This window comes from Humulus lupulus, chromosome 5 (assembly GCF_963169125.1).
Source record: "Humulus lupulus chromosome 5, drHumLupu1.1, whole genome shotgun sequence".
Classification (NCBI taxonomy): domain Eukaryota; kingdom Viridiplantae; phylum Streptophyta; class Magnoliopsida; order Rosales; family Cannabaceae; genus Humulus; species Humulus lupulus.
Genome location: NC_084797.1, coordinates 102736207 through 102743953, shown reverse-complemented (window position 1 = coordinate 102743953; position 7747 = coordinate 102736207).

Below are 7747 nucleotides of genomic sequence, written 5' to 3'. Positions count from 1 at the left end.
TAAATTTCCCTCCAGAGGGTGACTATTGAGCGACAACGGCGGAAGAAAGATGAGCAGGTCCAAAGGATGATCTAAAAGGAGTGAGAAGTTGATAGGAGGCCCCAAGAGGCTGCTATGGCCCTGAAGGCGGCTACCCAGTTAGCCCGAGCTAACACTGAAGCTACTACTCAGGCGGTAAGGGAGGCTCAGGCCAAAGCAGCAAGGATGCCAGATAGCAGTAACATTGAGTCCCAGGGAAGCAGTCAAACCCCAAGGATACTCTTAGAGCCACCTTCCCAGAGACAGAATGAAGAGGCAAAGTCTAAGACTACCTCCTCCACGACTAAGAAGAATAACACTCCATCTCAAAGTAAGAGTGTTACTAACCCGAAGGCCCACTCCCAGGGGATAGACGAAACGACACAGAAGAGGAAGGTTAGACATCTGAGAGGTGTGGCGAAAGTGGAAACAGCCGATCAAAGTCTCAAAGTCATGTAAGAGGAGAGGCACGGGGGTAGGATCTACCGGAAAGGGCAAGGCGGACCTACCACCCCTACACCCTCAGTCTTGCAAGGTAAAAGAATTGATGAACAACACCAATACCATCTTCGATAGGCTCAAAAAAGATGCGCAACCTCAGGATCTGAGGGAGGTCATCAACAGGAGGACCAGCGCTCAAAAGGGTGTACTAAGGATGTCTACCCCACCTGGAGTAGCAATCCTAAGAGTAGTGCAGGCTCAAATAGATGCACTCACCATGGTTGTTCAGGGTCTGACAAAGAAACCTTCTGACATCGAGCTGGCTCATGAAACTGGGAGTCCCTTCATTACCAAGATCCAAGATGCTCAACCACCACCAAAATACAAGACCCCGAAACTTCCAACATACACAAGGAAGGAGGACCCAGTACGACACATTGGAAAGTTTGAGGATCAGATGGAGTTACTCGGTGTGGATCATGGTTATAGGTGCAGGGTATTCCCTACAACTCTCAATAACTGAGCTTTAGAATGGTATTAGAAATTCAAACCTGGATCCATCACTTCTTGGGAGCAGTGAGGAAGGAATTTTTCAAGGCCTTCAACGCCAGACAGATTCAACCATTTTATGCCAATCAGCTAGTTGACATCAAGCAAGGGAAGGATGAATCCCTGAAGAACTACATCCAATGATTCATGAGGGAGGCAAACCGAGTATCCAAAGTAGGAGATGAAGGGAAGTTCGTTGTAATCTCGGCAGGAATAATTTATCGTAGTCCCTTATGGGATAGCATACATAGAAACCCCTTCAACATCTTGCAGGAGTTCTTGGACCCAGCAGAAAAATACATGAAGCTAGATGACACTATCATGAAGGAAGAAAAAGGCATAATCCATTTGACCACTATCAAGGCAGGCTAGAACAACGCAAACCCTTAGGGAAACAATGGGGGCGGCGGTAAAAAGAGAAGTACCATAGGGGCTGAGTAGGGTGGAAAAAGAAGGCTAAGTCAGCACCAACCGACAAACAGCCTAAGCATCAGCCCTACCAGACCAGGTTCACCAATTATACTGTCCTGACTACATCAAGGGCTGAGATTTGCTTGGCAACATACCAGAAGGTATCATACTGAAAGCCACTACCCTTACGCTCAGAAGGAAAGAGGGACAAGAACAAGTTTTTTTGTTTCCATAATGACTATGTACACAACACAAATGAGTGCAAACAGTTGAAGGATGAGACAAAGTTTCACCTCCAATCAGGAAAACTCTCGAGGTACTACGTCAAGATTGAAACCCTAAGTAGGAATCCAGACTTATGAAGGCAAAGGAGTCCATTACTAGGGCCAACGGCCATGGACTTCACATTGGACACTATATGTGGGGGGCCCCACATAGCAGGCAACAGTATCAATGCTCGTGAGCGATATGCAAGGACCCTAAGACATAAGGTAGGGGAGTCTTCCTTGTGCATGGTAGTCGATGAGTGGTCTCCAAAAAATCTGAAGTATGAAAGTGAAACTCTCACTTTTATGGAGGATGATGTCAGGCACGTGAGGTACCCCCATGATGACCCTCTGGTCCTTAACATTCGAATTGCCAATGCCTGAGTCAAAATATGCTTGTTGGATATGGGAAGCTCAGTAGATATCATTTACAAATCATCCCTCGAGAAGATGAAGTTCACGGTCAAGGACCTGACACCTTGTTCCCAAGTGATATATGGGTTCACAGGAGAATGCCTAGCACTAGTAGGAAATATCAGACTACCATTCATGGTGGGGGATGCCCCTAGGCACGAGACTGTGATGATAAAGTTCCTACTGGTACATTGCTCATCGGCTTACAATGTAGTGGTCGAGAGACCCCTCCTGATGGCATTACACGCAGCAGTGTCTATCTGGCATCTGTCTTTGAAGTTCCCCGTAAGCGTAGGGCAAGGATGCACACAAGGTAACCAAAGGGAGGCGCGGGAATCCTATAATGTGTTAGTGGTCAAAGAAAAGAAAGGACCATGTGTAAACAACATGGTAGTAACTTGCTGCGAAGGGAATGAAGGAATCGATGAAGTTGTCAACATGGAAGTTGACGTCGAAAGAAACACTCAACTAGAGTCGGGGGCTCCTTTTAATGAAGATTTGTTACTATAGCAAGTTTCCCCAAGTGAGGGAAATGAAATCAATCCTCGCTTTGGGGATGATGTCATAGGGGTAGGACCAGTCGAAGATCTTGACGAAATCCTACTAGACGAGGAGGACCCGACTAGAGTAATCAAAGTCGGGAAGGAGCTAAAGGTGGAAATTAAGGCATGGTTGGTAGAATTTTTGAAGAAGAACCAGGACGTCTTTGCTTGGTCACATAAGAACATGGTTGTAATTTCTCCGTTCATAATAAGCCATGTCCTCAATGTGGACAAAAACTACCCACCAGTGCAACAAAAAGGAGACTACTTGACAAAAACCGATCTCAAGCCCTGAAGAAGGAGGTCGAGCGGCTCAAGGAAAATAGTTTTATAAGGGAGTCCTACTACCCAGATTGGGTATCAAACCCCGTGCTGGTCCCAAAACCAAACAGGAAGTGGAGGACATATGTGGACTTCACAGATCTGAACAAGGCCTGCCCCAAAGACTGCTTCCCACTACCCAAAATAGATCAACTGGTCGATGCAACTGAAGGACATGAAATACTCTCATTCATGGATGCATATTCTGTGTATAATATAATAAGTATGCTCCCTCCCAACAAGGAACATACCAGCTTCCGAACAGAGAAAGGATTGTACTGTTATAAGGTAATGCCATTCGGCTTAAAGAACGCAGGATCCACCTACCAGTGTTTAGTGAATGGCATGTTCCAAGACTTGATCGGCAAAAATATGGAGGTATATGTTGAATACATGTTGGTCAAGTCCAAAGAAGCTGGAGGGCATGTTCAAGACTTGGAGGAATGCTTTGTGATACTTAGACAGTATCACATGAGGTTAAATCCTCTCAAGTGCTTGTTTGGAGTTGGTTATGGTAAGTTTATTAGATACATAGTCAATTCACCTGGAATCATGGCTATCCCCGAGAAGATCAAAGCATTGATCGACATGAAGTTACCTACCACGATCAATGAAGTGAAAAGATTAACAGGGAGAGTAGCTGTCTCAGTAGGTTCATATCAAAGTCTACGGACAAGTGTGTCTGTAACGCCCTACTGCCTTAGAGCCGTTACTAAGTGAGTTTAAATGTGCAATTAGCTCGCTAATCGAGGTTTTAAGCCAAAAGTGTAATTAAATCATAACCAGAGTCACAAACTTGAAAATATACCTTTCACTGAAGAAAAAAAAATTATAAGGCTTATAACATTTGGGATCCCAAAATTCATTGTTTAAAAATATTTACAACTCAAAATCTAGTTAGAGTCGACTAAATGACAAAATTCAGGTTTTGTACAAACATCTCCCAAAATACCCCTGGCCGAGACAGCCAGACAGACCGGACATGTACGCGCCGCTCGTCCCGCTCGCCGAACTCAAGGCTGATCGACTCTCCCTTTGCCTTTACCTGTGTCCCGAGATTTCTAAGCACCGATATCCCGACCACAGTTCCCTAGTCCGAGCCTCACTGAAGCCCTTTGCTTAACTAAGTTCTGAGCTAATCTTCTTGGTTCCAAGCTTCAGTTCTCCAAAGCTCCAGCTTGAATCTCTGAATTTTCCTAGCTTATTTCCTCAAGGTTTCCCCCTTAGTGTGGTTTTGAAAAAGAAAGAGAGAAAGGCAGAGGCTTAAGTCGGTTTCTCCAAGTCTCCAAATATTTCCTTTGTTTTATTTTATTTAACTTAAGCTTTAAGGTTACCTCAAGGCTCGGGGTACCAAAAACGTCCCTGAGGGCAAAATGGTAATTTTTCCCAATATTCCCTCCTCAACATTCTAACCTCAAATATATCTCCAAATATTTATTTCCATAACCCTATAACCCCATAAAACATCTAATACCCGAAACACCCCTTCACTCGCCCCGAGTCGAATTCTCAACCCCGGTGTGACTCTTAGGCTAACTGCTCCCTAGGATTGTCTCGGATCGTGCTACACAGATATATCACAAACATATCACATTTATCACGTTTATGCCCTCAACGGGCTAAAATTACAATCATACCCCTAATATCCAAACAGGGCCCGCATGCATATTTAATTCAACTAAACATGCATCTCTATCACATACGCACATAAATTCATATATTATAACAATAATTCACTTATTGCCCTCCAGGCACACTAATCAAGGCCCTAAGCCTTATTAGCAAATTTGGGTCGTTATAGTGTCCCCTTCTTAAACTTACAGAGGGGCAACAAGAAGATCGAATGAACTGAGGAATTGAGAAAGAATTTCAAGACATAAAGGAGCATCTCGCTCAACCTCCCGCCCTAGCAAAGCCAATAGATGGTGAAGTACTATTCATCTATTTGGCAATCACCGAGCATCCAATCAGCGCTGCTTTGGTGAAAGAAGAGAACAGGGTACAACACCCTATTTATTATATCAGTAAAAGGTTAGTAGGTGTGGAGTCTAGGTATCCCCCTCTTGAAAAGCTAGCCTACTTTTTAGTAATTGCCTCTTGAAAACTGTGCCCATACTTCCAAGCTCACTCGATCCAAGTCCTAACTGATCAACCGCTACGACAAGTTCTTCATAAACTAGAGGCCTCACAATGTTTACTCAAATGGGAGGTGGAGTTAGGCAGTTTGATATCACTTATCATTCGAGGATGGTGATAAAAGGACAAGCATTGGAGGACTTCATAGTCAAAGGCACCAACCTTGAAGAACCTTCCTACCAATCGGAGAATGGAGATACCGAGAAGGAAGGAGATACTCTCATATGGAAGTTATATGTTGATGGAGCATCCAATGAACATAACTCAGGTGTAGGAATCATAGCGATCACTCCGTAGAATCATCGAATCCACTACGCTCTCAGATTTGGATTCAACACTTCAAACAACAAGGCTTAGTACGAGGCATTATTAGTAGGATTACGCTTATCTCAGGATGTGCATGCACAGTCCCTGGAGATATTCAGCGATTCCCAACTAGTGGTGTACCAGGTACTGGGGAGTATCAAGCCAAGGGACTTAGGATGTTGCAATACCTGAACAAGGTGAAGGACTTGTTGACACAGTTCAAGAGATACTCGATTACACAAGTCCCGAGGGAGCAGAATTCCAATGTTGATGCCTTAGCCAAGCTTGCCAGTGCTAAAGACGCAGACACCCTGAGTGTTGTTCCCATCGAATACTTGGTAGAAATAAGCATAACCGAGCATAAGGCACTACCTGTTGAGTTAAGTGTACATGGATGAGTCCTATTATTAATTATCTCAACCAAGGAGTAGTACCCAATGATCGGAACAAAGAAAGGAAGTTGGTAAGACAGACTACACGATATATGATAATCGAACGGGTCATGTACCAACGAGGGTACTCCCTACCACTGCTAAGTTGCGTTACACTGGACCAGTCAAAGCTATTAATGATCGAGGTACACAAGGGGTTTTATGGATATCATGCTGGGGGGCAGAGCCTATGAAAGAAAATCCTAAGACAAGGATACTTTTGGAAAATAATGAATGAACACTCGATGGAGTATGTCAGAGGATGCCACAAGTGTCAGATGTTCTTAAAGATACCCCGGGCAGAACCTAATGAATTAATGAAAATGCAAAGCCTTTGGCCCTTTGTTGTATGGGGAGTCAACCTGATCGGAAGGCTACATATGGTTAGGGGAGGAGTCCAATTTGTTATTTTAGCCATAGACTAATTCACCAAATGGACTGAAGAAGAATCGCTTGCCACATTCGGTCTACCGAAGAAGATAGTCTCGGAAAATGGGACGCAATTCCATAGTAATATGTTCACCGACTTTTGTACGAAGCATGGAATCACAAAGAGCTTTTCATTGGTAACACATCCCTAAGCTAATGGTTAAGTAGAAGCAGCAAACAAGATTATCAAAGACACTCTGAAGAAATTCCTTGAACAAGCCAAAGGAACCTTGCCAGAATTACATCCGGAGGTCCTATGGTCACATCGAACGACTGTTCGAACAGCGATAGGCCATATTCTTCTCTTTGGTGTTTGGGTATGAAGCCCTGTTTCGAGTTGAACTCACTCCCCCATCGCATAGATGAGAGACATACGATCAAGGGAGGAACTATCAACTAAAAGAAGAGTCACTCGATTTAATCGAAGAAAGACGAGAAAAGGCAAGTCTCAGAGTAGCAGCATATCAACAAAAAGTGGCCTGATACTTCAACTCTAGAGTGAAAGATCAAAAAATTTAAGTTGGAGACTTATTACTTAGGAGGGTGTTCCTAAACACTAAGGACACTGCAGCAGGGGTACTAGGACCTAATTAGGAAAGGTCATACCTTGTGGAGGAGGTGATCCCACCAGGGACGTACAAGATAGCTCGACTGAATGGAGAACTAATAAAAAACTACTAGAATGGGTAGCATCTCCGTCAGTACTATCAGTGAAGTTGTTCAGCAGCGACACAAGTTTTAATTTGCAAATGTAGTATTTTCAAATTATCTATGTAACAACCATTGTGCTTCAATGAAGGAATGAATTTAATTTCTTAAGTTTCTCTTAATTCATTAAATTATGTTCAACAAGAGACAGGTCCTAGGAACTTGTCACCAAAATATTTGATCATGTTTGATCCTGGCTCTTGAGGAACCTATCGACCCACACGATCGACAAGAGAGACAGGTCCTAGGACCTTGTCGTCAAATTATGGATCATGTTCGATCTTGGTTCATGAATAGCCTATCAACCCATAGGATCCAAACAAGAGACTGGTCTGAGGACCTTGTCGCCTAACTATTTGATCATGTTCGATATTGGTTCTTAAGGAACCTATTGACCCACACGATTAACAAGAGAGACTTGTCCTAAGACCTTGTCGTCAAATTATGGATCATGTTCGATCTTGGTTCTTGAGGAGCCTATTCACCCATATGATCCAAATAAGAGACTGGTCTGAGGACCTTGTCGCCAATTTATTTGATCATGTTCGATCGTGGTTCTTAAGGAACCTATCGACCTATACCATCAATAAAAGAGACTGGTCTGAGGACCAGTTGCCTTTATTTGATCACGTTTGATCATGGTTCTTGAGGAACCTATCAATCCATACGATAAAAAAAGAGACTTTTCCAAAGACCAGTCCCCATCATCAGATCATAATCGAATCTGGTCCTTGAGGGACCGATCAATAATTTGATATAAGACTCGTTACAGGCT